Source organism: Schistocerca serialis, chromosome 9 (assembly GCF_023864345.2).
Source record: "Schistocerca serialis cubense isolate TAMUIC-IGC-003099 chromosome 9, iqSchSeri2.2, whole genome shotgun sequence".
Classification (NCBI taxonomy): Eukaryota; Metazoa; Arthropoda; class Insecta; order Orthoptera; family Acrididae; genus Schistocerca; species Schistocerca serialis.
This window is the reverse complement of record NC_064646.1, coordinates 496326447-496344131: the sequence shown is the minus strand read 5'-3', so window position 1 is coordinate 496344131 and position 17685 is coordinate 496326447.

Sequence of the window (17685 nt, the reverse complement as noted above, 5' to 3'; positions counted from 1 at the left end):
AAACCCCGAAAGCGCGGCAACTCGCGGGAGCGTCACACAACACACCTGCTCCACTCGCTACTCCCGCCAGACTCTCTCTGCTCCGCCCGCGCTCCACGCGGCAGAGTTAACACTACCAAAGATCCTACACACTTTGATTCTTCACACGACCTATCGACGTAATCGTTCGATAGCAGTTTTCCCTAGGCAAGACCCAGCGTAAAAATACAAATAATATTTACGAAACAAACCAATTATACATCGACATAAGTGCATAAATATATATATATCCAAACAGTAAAGCAATTACAATATATAAAGAGACAGAAATGTCATATCTTGAGGTAACAAAACAAGGAAAAAAATAATAGTACAATAGATGGAAATAGGAGGATATGCATTTCCGGCGTTACACGTGCCCCACATTGTCTGAGGATGTTCGTGTAACGTAAACAGACTCAGAAAATGTCCCAAAAAAGAAACAGCGGAAATGCATATGCTCAAAACATCAAAAAAATTTAGCATTCGTCTAATTAACCATAAACCAATTTGTAGACAATAATAATTGAGTGGAGAAACTCCTAATCTTATTCCACTCTGTCATCTTGCACAAAATAAAACAGGTTGACAACATATCAAAATTCATAGAAAACATAGAAAACGGTTTAGCTATTCCAAAATCATTAAAATTCGTAACACTATAAGAAATGGAATACTATTTGCAAAATTGATCAGAGTACATGGTCATAAAAAACAGGTATATCAAAATACGCAAACTAATAATTAATTACATAGAATACACATATTTATGTAACCTTTTCATAATTAATATTCTCGTCATGTCCAATTAACGCTAAACAAGAAAATAATATACAGCAGATAAAATAAAACATAAATATTGACAGCAGAATCCTTTCACATCAGCTGTCCGGGAAGAAAAGCAACTCCACATTCCGTACTCGCGAGTACAAAGGATGCCGACAGCGGCACAAGAGCCAACAGCGGCACAAGAGCCGACAGCGGCTCGCCTCGCCAGTATTGTTGCGCCCGCGTGTGCGGCACGCTTGATCTCACTCGCCCTTATGACGGCGTTTCCAGAACGTCCGTTTCACTGAATTCTTTAGGAAAAACTCACTCCCGAGTAATCTCAAGGAGTCCCTTAATACTATCACAGTGGATAACTCAACACTGTCCATCATCACACGCATGTACTAGCCTGAAACTTAAAACAGCGTCTAAGTACATCGGCAATGACTAGTAAATCACATATTTATGAAATCTTACAGCTATTTACAAAATCATATTTACATTCCTTAATCTACTGTGACTCAGCTGAAAACTTAAACTAGCAGCTTGGATTTTTCAGTTGATTAGATCATGATTAAATTGATTAAAATTAAATTGATTAATCAAAATTAATTACTTATTAATTACAACTTCTTTAATGACCTTGGTCAGTCAAAAGCATGGCAATCTAGCAAATCGTTAAATCTTACACTCTATTTTACATACTGTATAAATTACCCATTGTGTGGTATTAATCGATCCTAGGTTGGTACAATTTCAAGTCTACAATATTCCGTAAGCATTTGTGTGAGGCATACCAATGACTTTATATGGTCCATTATAAACAAACTTAAATTTAGAGTTTTCATGGTCTATCTCGCTCGATTTCTCATGAGCTTTTACAAGTACTAAGTCTCCGATTGCAAACTTAGCAAAACGCGCTTTAGCGTCATGACGACGTATGCGAGCATCGGCTTTTAGCTTCATTACTTCTCGCAAACGATCTTTTTTCACACCAATACTAATGTTAATCCGTGGAGGGAATTTGATTATCTCTTCCAATTCACTTTCTACACTTTTGTCAATGCCGAAATTCCTCATGTTATGGCAGTTCAAACTCATTCCTACGTCAATGTCATCCGGCCAGTTAACAATGTGTATAGGCTGGTATTGCCTATGCACACCGTCTCCTGCCTCGTCAAAACCAACTACCATTGTTTTATCTAGTGACATACATGTCAAAGTTTTGCTTTCGCAGTTAATCACTGCACGGTACTTTAATAGCCAATCTAACCCGATAATTACTTCCGTAGTTAAGTCTGGCACGACGACAAACTCTTGTTCAAATCGTGCCCCACATATCTCGAAGTTGACAAAAATCTGTTTTGTGACCGGTTTACTGGCCTTCCCAGTAGCACCGATAATTTTCACTCCTGTTACTGGCATAACTACGATGCCAGGTCTGTCTTTCAGTAACTCAAATATTTTCCCAGATACAGCACTCAATTCTGCACCGGTGTCAATCAACACGTTTAGTTGTAGGTCGTGCATATTAACAGACACTACTATCTGTCTACACTTGTCCTCGACTGTTTCTTTATTTTCCCACAGTAAATCCTCGTCTATATCCAGGTCATTCCAGAATAAACCATCCGGCTTTGATCCTAAATCCGGTTTATCTGGCGGCTTTTTCAGCCTCTGTTCACATACAGTTTTAATTTCAACACGTTTGTCCTGAGGCTTAGTCTGTAGCTTCGCCTCCAATACCGAAACCTTTTCCTGTAACTCGTCAACTAGTGAGTGCTGCTTTGCTATCACTTCACTAATTGTCACCTTCGTTGATTCTTCTTTGGTCAGATTGATCTCATCTGCCAATCTCCCTGGAAGAATGTGCCCAGCAGCATCTGAAATTACTTCCTCCGGATCTGCGCAACCCACACTGCTACCGTCTGACCGTATAACTTCAGCTCTAACCTCATACACACTGTAATCTACGTGGTTTTCTACCAATCGTGTCCGGCTATTACTAAAATTTTCGTAATCTTTCTCCTTAATACTCTCGCAATGTTTAAACTGGAGGTTTGCGTCGGATGGGTCGGCTACTTCTACCACTATAACTTTCGGTAAAGTCTGCCGGTTAGGGCCAGAACTTTCCGTTACTACTTCAACATCTAACTCCTGCGGGACGAAACACGACGAATCTTGCTCGTGCTCCCCCTTAACATCAACTATTTCTAGTAAAGTCTGCCGATTAGGGCCAGAACTTTCTATCATTTCACAAACACTATCTTCCTGCGGGACGAGACGCGGAAAATCCTTCACGCGCTCCCCATAAACGCTTCTCCCATACAGGCCCCTATAATCTCTTAGTTCGTCGTATAAGCGACCGAACTGCCTTAACCAGACCTCATCCCTCTCTGCATCCCCTCGCTCGATGACGGACGTTTTATCCGACATCTGATCTTCTCTCAACAATTGCGAATCATTCTTAAACTCAATCTCCAGTTCCGCTGTGGGTATTACAGCTGCCACTTTATAGTCGATTTCCGGAACACTACTTAAATTGTTCTCACTGACAGTGAATGTATTTTCTACTGCCGTGTCTACAGCTGATCTACTACTTGTGGGCGCACTCCTTTCTCCTAATACTGGCACACTCTCCCGCCGTTGATTATTCCATACGGAATTTTCATAACGACGCCACCTGGGTTTTCTCCTGTTATTGGGCCGCCAAAATTTCTCCACGCCCGGTCGGCCCCTCACCGGCGCGGCTAATGGTTTCCCTGTCTCGTCCCAGCAGATACGCTCCCCGGATACTGCTGAGGCGGCTGGTCACACCCTCTGGCGTTATTACTATTCTGCGCAGCCCGTATCATGCTAGTATGATACTGGTTTCCGTCATTCCGGTTATTATTTGCATTGTACCGATTGTCATTACGGCCCGAACCATTACTGTTATTGCTGCCAAGATTGCGGTATGCATTATTCCCATAGTTATCGTTGTTGTGGTTCCTGTTGTTGTTACCACGGCCTCCACCACTGTCGCGATTATTGCGCCAATTGTCCTCGTCCTCAACTCTTTCCAGGAAATCATTGATTGTCCTGTAATTGCTTCCTACGTAGCGTTTTGTATCATCTGGAAGCTTCTTGTAGAGTTCCCAGACTATTTCGGATTCCGTGCGGCGATCACGCAAATATTCCAACTTGCGGATCCAGCCCTCACAAAACTCCTTCATCGAAACGCGCGAATTCGCATCGAAAGGCCTCGATACGACAAATTCGCGCCAGACACTTTGCTGTTTTTGCTCTGACCAGTATTCAGCCAGAAACAAATTTTTAAACTCGTCAAAAGTCAGGTTCGTAATGTTGAGGTTTAAGCCCCAACGCTTGGCATCACCAGCCAACACATCAATAATCGCATTAATTTTTCTCTCATCAGTCCATGATCTGGGTAAAACTCTTTCACTATTTTTAATGAAATCCGTCGGGTGTATACCGCCTTTTTTCAAGGGGTCGAACCGCTCCTCTTTCGTCAACAACTCCGAACTATGTGCACAGATTGGCACATAGCTCTGTTTTTCGTCAAGTTTCCTTTCTAATTCCGACACCCTCGTAATCACTTGGCAAGTGGTTGTCGCAAGCGTTTCCACTTCCCTCTTTTTCTCTTCGCAGGTATTAGCCTGCTTCGTCACTTTGGTATCTACTTCGGATACTAAAGCCTTTAAAGTTTCCACCTTCTTTTGATCCTCTTTTTTCACTAATTGAATTTGTTCCGTCACCTTATTCTCGATGATCGGAGCAACTGATTCTCCTACACTTTTCTCGATTCTGCTAATTTCAGAATTAAAACGAGTATTTATGCTCGCAATTTCCGCCTGAACGCCTATCATTTCCTGTTTAAGATTACCGATTTCGGTATTAATTACAACAATATCTTCTTTGATTTTATCAACTTTTGTGTTAACAACTCCAACATTGTTGTTAACAACGTTAATAGCTTTGTTCTGATTGTCTAGCATCCGTTCAAATTTTTCAGACTGAGCTTCTTGCTTGACCGATTGACTCTTGATTTCGTTAATCAAAACGTTCAATAAATCAGTTAAATTCCCGGAAACTACCGGTTTTACTTCCGTAGCGGCTTCCTCTTTAATTGTCCCCCCGTATTCGTCATCGAGGGATTCAGATTTGATTTTCACTTCTGATTCCGAAACATTTTCTAAAGTTTGGAATTCCATTTCTGCTCTTTGTTGCGTTTCGCCGGTCGCGTCTTTCATGCTAGCCGCCTGCCCCTGAACAATGGGTACCGCGGTGCGCGTTTCCCACTGTTCGACCGATTGTTCCGTATCCAAGTCTACCAAATTTTGGCAATTGTTGCCTTCACTCATTTTAATAATTTTCAATATAACTACCAAATCTCAACTCTAATTAGGATTCCTCACACGAATATTCTTGCTGACGTATCGACCATTTCGTAACCAGTACTTTGTTACGAGATTTGCACAATGCAAAATTCGTGTCCAGAACAACCTCAAATTTGAAGATTGTCCTGTCACCAGGTCGCCACGTGTAACCTCCCCCTCACTTACCGACCTTAATGACAGTGAAAAATGAAACCGCGTGTACCTAATGGGAGTTTTGGAAAAGCAATCGTCACCGAAGTTAACCTGTCGGTAAAGAGGGAGGAAAGGGTTACATCTAAATGAAAGGAAATGTGCTAATGAAACTGGTGGAAATTAATTTTGAAAAGGGGTAAAGTTAATAAAGAAGGTAAATGTGCAGCCGTTACGTTAACAATTAACTAGCGGTAATTAGGTATTTGAGATTTGGGGGAAATCACGGTCGCCAGTCGTAAGGACAATTACTATAGTAACTGAAAAAGAAAGGTTATTACACATATAATTAACACTAGAAGCGCGGCAACTGAAGGTTGACACGTGTAGTGTGAAAACTGAAAGTTTGTCAGAAGTAATAAATTTCGCTACTCTGACTTAATTTAGCAAAAGAATTAATAAAACCGGAAAATCGAAAGTTAATTTAGTGACTGAAGTTAATAGTGAGCTTTCTTTCTGAAGCACATCGAAATCCAGTAAAATACGGTTAGTCATGGACTACCTCAACAATCATTTCAAAAGCAACTTGACTCTACGCAATTTAGAAACAAGAGATTTAACTTTGAACTTGAATTAAATGATTCTGAACTATTAACAATAGTAAAATTTAGTACGTACCAAGCTGAGCTGCAGTCACAGGTAAGCTAAAATATGCTAACAAAACTCGCACTCTAAATTTGTGCGCGTGTAACCTAAATATTGTAGCCAGCTACTGAACTTTGAAATTAAAGCAGTGAAATCTAATTATATTATTTTAATGCTGGCGTTTGAATTTCAACGACACTCGGGTTCATTTCGGAAAAGGAAGGGACCCTGCTTGGCAATGCAATTGGGACAATGAGCAACAAAGGTTCATGCTAAGTTGCTGTAATTTTGCGAGGCAAATGGAACAATTTGAAAAGCTGAGGTCTGCCATACAGTTCTGAAACTTTACGTGCTTTTAGTCTTCCTTGTTGGTTGATTGAAGGTTTGAAGCCGTCGATCGAGGAGGTGGCGACAGTCACTCATTGTCGGCCGTCGCTGTTGCAGAAGCTGGATGTTGGCGCGCCTTCTTCTCGACACGGTCACCAGGCGAAACGGGCTCTTGATGTGCGCCAGCTAATGCTTCCCGTCCGCGACACCATGTCAGAAACTATCATCGCGAGTCGAGCGCAATTACATGCTGCCAAACCCCGAAAGCGCGGCAACTCGCGGGAGCGTCACACAACACACCTGCTCCACTCGCTACTCCCGCCAGACTCTCTCTGCTCCGCCCGCGCTCCACGCGGCAGAGTTAACACTACCAAAGATCCTACACACTTTGATTCTTCACACGACCTATCGACGTAATCGTTCGATAGCAGTTTTCCCTAGGCAAGACCCAGCGTAAAAATACAAATAATATTTACGAAACAAACCAATTATACATCGACATAAGTGCATAAATATATATATATCCAAACAGTAAAGCAATTACAATATATAAAGAGACAGAAATGTCATATCTTGAGGTAACAAAACAAGGAAAAAAATAATAGTACAATAGATGGAAATAGGAGGATATGCATTTCCGGCGTTACAGGCTGATGGAGAGAGGAAGGAGTGAACTTTATTTATTTGGGAGAAATTTATTTATGGATGGAGTATATGTATCACAGAACACACGCTTGCCGGCCGCTGTGGCCGTGCGGTTCTAGGCGCTCCAGTCCGGAGCCGCGCGGCTGCTACGGTCGCAGGTTCGAATCCTGCCTCGGGCATGGATGTGTGTGATGTCCTTAGGTTAGTTAGGTTTAAGTCTAGGGGACGGATGACCTCAGCTGTTAAGTCCCATAGTGCTCAGAGCCATTTGAACCATTTGATAACTTACGCCCCGGCCAACTGTCAAACCACGCACAGGCCACCGCCCGCGTGCCGCAAGCGGCGCCACCTCATTCATACTTCATTTCTGATAAATTCCTATCCCAATACGTATTCACCTAGACGCCTATCGGAAGGGAGCGAATACATAATTACAGAGCTCAAACGCTGCAACCTCTTTCGCGCCCATTTGCGGACGACGCACCCGTCAGCTGTCAAATCACACACAGACGCCCGTCCACGACCGCGCTCTGTCACAGCCGCAAGCCGCGCCCGCCGGTCGGAGGTGAAAATCTGCTCTATGCGGTTACCGTTATACTGTCATAGCATTCCAAAGCGCGTTCACGCCAGTCTCATACTCGAGCCATCTCCAGGCGCCACTTGTCTTTACCATTGAATGCAGAATTCTTGGAAGAATCCTAACGAAATACAATCCGAAAACAAAGGAAGTAGGTTACAGTACGCTTGTTCGCCCACTGCTTGAATACTGCTCAGCAGTGTGGGATCCGTAACAGATAGGGTTGATAGAAGATATAGAGAAGATCCAACGGAGAGCAGCGCGCTTCGTTACAGGATCATTTAGTAATCGCGAAAGCGTTACGGAGGTGATAGATAAACCCCAGTGGAAGACTCTGCTGGAGAGACGCTCAGTAGCTCGGTACGGGCTTTTGTCAAAGTTTCGAGAACATACCTTCACCGAAGAGTCAAGCAGTATATTGCTCCCTCCTACGTATATCTCGCGAAGAGACCATGAGGATAAAATCAGAGAGATTAGAGCCCACACAAAGGCATACCGACAATCCTTCTTTCCACGAACAATACGAGAATGGAATAGAAGGGAGAACCGATAGAGGTACTCAAGGTACCCTCCGCCACACACCGTCAGGTGGCTTGCGGAGTATGGGTGTAGATGTAGATGTAGATGTAGAATAGCACAGAGCGTGTTGACACACGCGTTCATCAGCACGTACACGCTTCAGTTTGACTGACACATCGCCATCTAAAACATTCTCAATGTTATTCTTACGTCACATGGCTTTGTGGAATATATATATATATATATATATATATATATATATATATATCAGCCAAGTCCAGCTCTCCGTACTGAGCGAGGTGGCGCAGTGGTTAGCACACTGGACTCGCATTCGGAAGGACGACGGTTCAATTCCGTCTCCGGTCATCCTGATTTAGGTTTTCCGTGATTTCCCTAAATCGCTTCAGGCAAATGCCAGGATGGTTCCTTTGAAAGGGCACGGCCGATTTCCTTCCCCATCCTTCCCTCATCCGAGCTTGCGCTCCGTCTCTAATGACCTCGTTGTCGACGGGACGTTAAACACTAATCTCCTCCTCCTCCAGCTCTCCGTAATTTTTATAGTGCCCCAGAAATAGTTAACGCTCGCTTTCTTCTTGTCTCAGCTTGTATGCGCCAAAATTCCTGCCCTAACAGAACTTGTTTACCAAAATTTCGCCTAATCCAGTCTTCCTCCCGGACATAACGTGATAGCCTTCCTGCTCGCAACATACGCAAATGTTCTCAGCGCTCCTATATCCCACCACAATAAATCGAGCATTCTCATTAGCTCTTATCGATTTTACCAGTCGAATTACTAACGCCATCGGTATCGAAGCAACATCCACCTTTTCTTTCTGGGGCTTTCTGTCGTTATTTTGCAAAGATTGCTAAATTGCACTGACAGCTCCCTCAATCTATACACCCCCAACCTGTTCTTTCTCTCTACAGACGCTACACTCAGTGGCAATAAACTATTTTACACTGATCACCATTTTGCACAGACAACTAAACATCGCAAAGTTGTGTACAGGTAATCAAATACAAACGATACTCGCAAGAATATTGGACCGCGAAACCGATCTCCAACCAGCGAATATATCACCGAGTACCGTCAATTTTCGCTGCACTTTTCGATATCAAGAACACCGCACCAGCCTCCTGATCTCTAACGCAACATAATGTACAACATACACACTGTAAATTAGTTCTCCACAAACACCAAACTTTAGCGAGGTGCAGCGTGCTGTAAACCATTGACTAACTAGAAGCAAGTAGAGTGAAGTGATATTCGCACTCGAATACCGATGTCGGTCATCCAACAGATTCGAGATGATCAATATTCTTCACAAACCAACTATGGTCTTTCCCACGTCTAGAGTACAGACAAACGTGTGTCCAACACACCATACTCGATCTTCCCTCAACTAAATAAAGGCACCAGATGTCCAGGAGCAGTCGACTGAACAATTTACATGGGAGGGAATAACGCTCCACCGCAAACGCACCATCATCACAAAAGCTGCCCAGCACACACTAAGTATTAGTTCGCTATTCATTCTTCTAGAAGATGGTAAAGTTAACACTAATACATTCCTAGTCTCCAACAGGCCTCTGCATTCGGTAGACCACTACCATTAACAGGGGAACCCGAATCAATACCACCACAGACTTTGCATACACGGACACATTCCAGAAAACCCTTCAAATATATCTTCTATCATTATACTTACAATTAAATCTTACGATCGCGATCTCAACTGATGTGTATTGGGCAATGACTGAAGTATTAGAAATACACCTTGCTGTCGGCAGTTGCTCTGGAAATAGAAATATCACTACCATTCTTCTGATTTGACATACTCTTCCCATCGTTATCACAGTACCCCAAGTCAAATCCATACCCTCCCTACAACAGCACATAGACATTTCCTTTACACAAACAGATATACTTTATAAACCTGATGCTCAGATGCGAACATATCACACACCCAGCACTAAGTATAATATTACCTCCTCAATGACTGGATGCATATGACACCAAATAATACTGACCGAAGATCAACGATGAGTGTGCATATCTCTTACGTTCATCCTGCGAGTCATACCACCGTGTCACAGACGTAATCGAGCACGTGTTAAACAAAAAATCTCGATCCCAACAACTGCTGCATGTTACTCTCACAAGCGCTCGTCGTTCTACAGGTGTGCACTAGCATCCATTTTAAAAGTTATATACTAGCTACGACCTTACCTCTGAACGAGGTCATTTTTTGTCCAGACAAATACCGAGCCAGTAATTGTCGGAATGTGTATTATCAGACCAACACGTAACCCACGATGCAACCTCGTGATAAAATCGGTGAATTTTGAAAGTCATTTGGCTAAGGAACGCGGTATGTGACCGGTATTTGCAACTCCCTCACGCCGCTAGATATTTATCTAGTATGTGTAACGTATTCTGTCTCGATACCATGTCAGAGATTCCGTTACATATCCACCGAGTTAAAGGCGATGATTGACGAGTTAAAGGCGATGACTGATTGAGAAGGATCACAGCCACAAGTGAATCATATGTCGAAACGTGTCAACTTTCTCGAACCTGTCTTCTACAGTAAAAATCCAACATAGTCTTAGTTAGTCCCTACACATCTTTCAATTGCTTCCATTTCTACAGCTTTGCGAATGTGATCATTCCATTTTAAGTCGGAACTGAGCAGAAGTAGGACAAAGCCATATCCATCACCTTCTGCAACCCGTCTAGAAACAAAGCGAACTGAGTTAGTGCGACAGGACCGTGTTTTGGCCATTCGGCGGAAATGCGCGCGTTGTGGCACGTTCCCAGACTACATACAAGTACTACAGATCCACGTCCATTCATATCTATCAGTCCAACATTCTATCATCGTTTTTCTCTACCCCCGCTAGAGAAGAATTAACAACTGTAGAAAATCAAATAACTTCATCTCATATAGAACTCACATAGATGCCATTACTAGCGCGATGACGCAAAGTTCCGTTGGGGGTCCAGCGCCGAGAGAGACAGAGAGAGAGAGAGAGAGAGAGAGAGAGAGAGAGAGAGAGATTTCGCAATGCTTCCCAGAATAGCACAGCGTGCAGCCCTCCAAGCATTCCTAACGGCATACTTCGTTCCTCACTGAATTTACCAGTCAGACTGCTGCTGCTATTGTTCCCTATTGAATACACGCATATTGATACGCTACAAAGTTCCACCACCTCTACTCTAGGAGAATGATCGTATCCCGCGTACTATACTGTAAATCGTAAGAAACGCCCCCTGTGGTCCTGTTTAGTTGTTTGAAACACTGTTTTCTAACGCGCTTTGTACACTGCCAAAGATTTCGTTTTTCTGCCACGACTTTGAGGCCTGCGCCAGGTTCTAAACTGACGTTAAGAAGTTCTGATCCACGAGCTTTCGCAGGAAACTAGACGTTGCACAGTGTAAATCATGCTCTTAGGGCTGATACCATAGCATGCCACACATCAGATCATTTTAAATAAAAGACAGCTACAACATAAGGAAGCCGAAAGAGTTTGCTCGCGTCGTGTAGTCCCCAAATTACAGTCCGAATGTGATTCACAAGCTCTACATTTACACTCATCTCCCACACTGGCGGAATAGCTGATAACTATACGTTCCGTTGCGACTCATGCATCATACTGCATTCATGTACGCGACCACTGTTCCGGTGCCAACCGCCCCAGAAGGTGTAGCCCAGCCGCCAAAACTCTCCCTCCAACTCGAACAAGCACTGCCAGTCAATAATTATTTCGTAACCAACAGCGTGTCAGCGGACGGGTGGCATGGAAAAGACACCACCGATATACTCTAATAATAAGCATCATAGTTGATAGTGTGAACAATTTCAACACTTTTACAATAATTTCAACACCGACCATTGATGTGACCGCATGGCTCCCAGTTATTTCAGTATCGCAGCTAAACCGCCCCTCTAACATCACTTTGCGAGTATGATTGCGAATGTGGATAGATTACTGAGCAGCAGGTCCATTCATTGTTAATTCTCTAGCACATACATGCTCAAAGTACATCAGACAACACTCGACATATTTCTAACACTTCGAGCATAGTGCTTAATTTACGATTTATCTATCAGCGTATGGGAGTCACAGAGCATTCTCCCCGTCTTAGGGTAAAAGACCAACCTCACACAGTCATTGACCAACACACCCTGCAGCACCGTTAGAGAATTAATCTCCAAGCGATCAGATAAAGAGCGCTACACTCCACGACTCGTGAATGAATATAGCTTTCCAAGTCCCAACCCATCCAAGTGTATGAGATTTCTCGAAATGTTACCATATCGAGGAGCTTAGCGCTCCTTATCTATGTATAGTAACAGATTTCAAAGCGCCGTAAAGTAATAGCATACAGTTAAGGAGAATAAGACAAGACTTATTTTTATACGCAATGGAGTTCGAGACGAATTGAGTTGGATACTTTTTACCTACATCAACGAAGCTATCAAGTCTAAATTATTGTTCTAGAGTCTAGGATCTGTACCTGAAAGGTATTGGTAAGATAGAGAACATAAACAAATACACTCCTAAGACTACGACGTTCTGCACTTAAAAACTGGCTATAATGTTAGATCGAAAATCTTTCCTCCCCTATCACACATACATTCTTCTTCACAGTTTCTCTACGCTGAACCATCTTATCGAATGGTAAAACATTTGCTGTGCATGATAGGAGCGCAATATAGCTTTGTGGCGACGTATAGTGTCCACTACTCACATAAGATTACGGTTCAGAAATCATACGATGCCCGCATAAGGCCTACATAAAATGATAGTTACTAGCGGTGGATACATCCTACAAGGAAACAGATAAACGCAAAGCAGCAGCGTCCGACATGTGAAAAATGCACTACTGGCCATTAAAATTGCTACACTAAGAAGAAATGCAGATGATAAACGGGTGTTCATTGGCCAAATATATTATACAAGAACTGACATGTGATTACATTTTCACTTAATTTGGGTGCATAGATCCTGAAAAATCAGTACCCAGAACAACCACGTCTGGCCGTAATAACGGCCTTCATACGCCTGGGCATTGAGCCAAACAGAGCTTGGACGGCGTGTACAGGTACAGCTGACGATGCAGCTTCAACACGATACCACATTTCATCAAGAGTAGTGACTGGCGTATTGTGACGCGCCAGTTGCTCTGCCACCATTGACCAGACGTTTCCAGTTGGTGAGAGATCTGGAGAATGTGCTGGCCAGGGCAGCAGTCGATCATTTTCTGTATCCAGAAATCCCCGTACAAGACCTGCAACATGAGGTCGTGCATTATCCTGCTGGGAGCACCGCGCAACATAGCCTTTCGTATTTCTTGCAGAGTCACTCCTGACAAGAGCGTACCATCATCTTGTGCGTTCCGTGAGACGGGTAGGTCGGATAGGATTTCTACGACTCCAACATTTATGTTGTAATGTCGCTCGTAGAGAAGTGTATAGAACTGTGTGAACGCTCAGACGAGATCCATTTGTGTTTCGACGCGTCGTCCACCCTTCTTCTCGGCGTCTGTAACGAGCTGCCTGTAGGCTCGTCTTCCGTCTCGAATGACGTGGTGGAGGGAAGGTCGTTCATCACCGACATCAGCAGCTGTCCTCGCCGGCGACTCGTGCCTGCGGTGATACGCAGGCAGCAAGTGTGCCTTGACGTTGTGTTCTGCCGATTGTCGCTTCGGCGACAGCCACTTTGCGAAGCGCAGTGCAGTAGAAATTACTGGTCGCGGTATAGCGGCGCGCCCTGCCACATCCCTAGCTGGCTAGTGTTCGGCACAAGGCGGATTAGACACCCCGTAACCACCAGTGAGGTGTGGAACCATAGGCGGGTAATTGCCGTTGGCATTTGCTCCACGTGGACTCATCTTCGCGTCTGCACTTTACCTCATCCAGAAGGACCACAATGAGACGCCTGAGACCGCTACTACTACTGCCGATCGCAGGCCGCGTGTGACGCAAACTCGATGCAAACGGCTGGCGGAATGGCTATTAAAGTAGGTGAATGCCTTTTGGTCGCCGTGTTGTGTGACCCATGTGTGCGACAAAGGCGAGTGCCTGAAGTTCCGGGCAGGTGGTACAGTGCGGCATCTGGTCTTATGATGTAAGCACGCAACTGAAATCTCCGCCTACTACCAAACAAAGGAAGTAGGTTACAGTACACCTGTTCGCCCACTGCTTGAATACTGCTCTCCGGTGTAGGATCCGTAGCAGACAGGGTTGATAGAAGAGATAGAGAAGATCCAACAGAGAGCAGCGCGCTTCGTTACAGGATCATTTAGTAATCACGAAAGCGTTACGGAGGTGATAGATAAACTCCAGTGGAAGACTCTGAAAGAGAGACGCTCAGTAGCTCGGTACGGGCTTTTGTTGAAGTTTCGAGAACATACCTTCACCGACGAGTCAAGCAGTATATTGCTCCCTCCTCGTATATCTCGCGAAGAGACCATGAGGATAAAATCAGAGAGATTAGAGCCCACACAGAGGCATACCGACAATCTTTCTTTCCACGAACAACACGAGACTGGAATAGAAGGGAGAAGCGATAGAGGTACTCAAGATACCCTCCGCCACACACCGGCAGGTGGCTTGCGGAGTATGGATGTAGATGCAGAAGTGATCGGTACTAGCCTGTACGAGCAGTGCTACGTCCTCAGCATAAAAGGTGCGGCGTTCTCTCCTTCTACTGGTTCCAGAAGGAGCCTATAGGTTCACCAGACGAACTGCACCAAGCGTGGGTGCGACCCCATGGGCCAATGGTAAATAGAATACATCAGTTGCCATAATCCCTTCTCTGAGCAGACAGCCGTACCTCCTCCACCCACATCTGAAAGCAGGGCGTTGGCATCATATGAGTAGGTACCGAGACAGAGTCCTGGCCGGACTTCTTGAAGGAAAACAACATCCAGATTCGCTGCTTATAAAGTATCCTGCAGCAAACTGGTTTTGAGAGCGGAAGTAATGGCGTTGACATTGATCGTGTCGAGGCAGTATGCCTGTTCCATAAAGTCGTGGGGGCTGTCCTTGGTTATTACAGACGGGCGGTATTCGCGGTGTGGCATGCCTTCAAGGGCGAAGAGATAGGAAACGGCGGGTGTAGGTCTTGCTTGCCTAGGCGTCTCTGGTCGTCAACGTGGACGCGGCCAACGGCACCAGTGTATCATCAGGGACCTGAAACGCATCCTGCATCTCCATCTCTTGCGCCCAGTCTCCCAGGGAGGTCGATGCGTCCCCGGGGTCGGTGATTCGGTGATCTCCAGCATCCCCACAGTGCGTGGTCCCGCCGGTAGCTGGGAAGACATCGAACCATGTGGTAAGCTAGGTTCGGCCGTGTCGGGTCGGTGTATCGGCTGACGTACCTCATTATTCATCGTCACTTCCTCGGGCTGGCCCACTACCTCGGTCGTTACGCGCCGTTCCTTTGGCGCTTCGGCGATTTCTGTTTACGGTGCCTTGCCTCTGCGCCCGGAGCAGAGCAGGGGGTAAATGCGGCGTCGCGTTCTTCACCGCTGGGGGCTCCTCAGGCGCTGTTGTAGGGGCCTCCAAGGCTTACACCAGTATAGAAGGGTCGTCATACACTGCTGGCACCTCCCGTCTCGCCGCCGCAGCATACATAATCGGCATAGAGGTCGCTATCGACGGTCGAACCCGATCGTTAGGGGGCGTTTACACGAGACGGCGTTACAGGCATTTCGTACAAACATGCCCTACCTATTCACATACGAAGCAGGTCCTCGCTTGGCCGTGCTAAATAATTAATGCCCGGCAACCAGCGATAGTGAGACGTGAAGGTATATGGTAGTGCAGCTCAAGGCGGTCCTGCCGCACCGTGTTAAGGACGGGGTAAATTCCGAAAGTCTCCCATTTTTCGACGATATGGTCGAGGATTGTGCCATATGGTCGGAGAGCATGATGACTAAATCCGCTAGGACTTATTTCGTCTCTCTTATTCCTCCTCTCACTTTATTACTACTGGAGTTAATTTTATTCGGCTTGTGGTTTTATTTATTTTAGATGTGATTATATATGTGTAGCAGCAAGTAGGTTGGTACATGGTAACTAGTAACTTTGCTTTACGATATTAAAGTTTGGATTTGCAATGTTTAGACTGATATAAAACTGAAACTGAGAGCTGATGGCAGTACACAAAATTATTTGTAACAAGTTGCTATGGTTTTGATTCAATGTTATTACACTGTCTTTACTTAGTAATATTTTCTTCATTAAAGCAAATAACTTTGAGTAATGTTGAGTAAATATTTCACTTTGGCTGTATGAGTCACACTAGGACACATATGTTAAGTTCAGACATGGAGCGGGAGAGGGAATAAACACTTTTATCATAAATGTGGCACAGCCTGGATCAAATTATTGCTCTTCCACATATGCTCTGGATAATTATGTAGGTAACATTCACTTGCTACTGTAAGGTAATCAAGAAAGTAAGAAAACTTGCTTCGTATTCAGAAAAGTCAGTAATGAAATTCAAATGATCGTCACAGCACTGAATGTTGGTTACGTTACGCAGTGGTTTTTTGAATACTGTTAATTAGAACAGGCGCTCGGCTAGCCCGCGTTCTCTTAATCTCAGGGAAAAAATGTAAAATATTGCATTAGCTTCACAGAGCAGACCTTGCCACAAAGTGTGAAAATGATAAAGTCATAACACAGTTATTCGTTAGATTTCTGTGATCGCATCGAACATGTAGCACAGTACCTTCCAAATCAAACTGAGAAATGCACTGAATAATATGATATAGTCTGCCGGCACTGCTGGAAGCTGTAAAAAAATGTTAAATATTATTATGTTACCTCGCTTTACCGGCGAGACGACCGCGATGCCCGAAATAAATATTTTTTAAAAGCGCCGCGTCTGCGGCCGTTGCCCTCGCAGATTGGTACAGCGGCTTCCGCTAAATTAAATGCTGAAAGTGTCTAAATTATTTAAGGGACGAATGGCTGGCAACTTTACAAATTGTTTTAAAAACATATTTGCTCAAACTCTATATATTCGGACAAAAATGCATTAATTTTACACACCTTTTTACAACAACTCGCCTACTGGCGGATCTCAAGCTTCATGAACAAAAGTCTCACGGCCAGCACATACATTCGCTTAACACGCAAGTGTTACTCGCAACGAAACCCAAAGAGAACAGAGAAATTATTACAATGCTTTTTAATATTTATACATGTACTGAATTGTCCTTTTTATCTGAGGCACAGATCATAATCAATAATTCATTTAACAAGAATACGATTGTCAAAGATAGTAATATGTCATGTATTCAAAGTTAAAAAATGCATGAAACGTCAAATAATTATGAATGTTCTACATACACACATAATATATTCGTGAAATGTTAACACAGTCTTGCTTTACTGCTTCACTTGGTCATGTTTATTCGTGTTTAAATTATTTCTCTTTCGCCGTTTGCGTGGCACTATATCGATATATGTTAACTGGTCTTACACACACGGAAAAAATTCTGTCACGCACTTTTTATGACGATTGGCCAGGAGACGCTACAGACTTCACGTGGTAGCTCAAACACGGGCACATTTTGTATTCTCACTCTAGCAAGTTCAAGTCTTACCACACCCACGTTTCCGTCAGAGTGGCAGA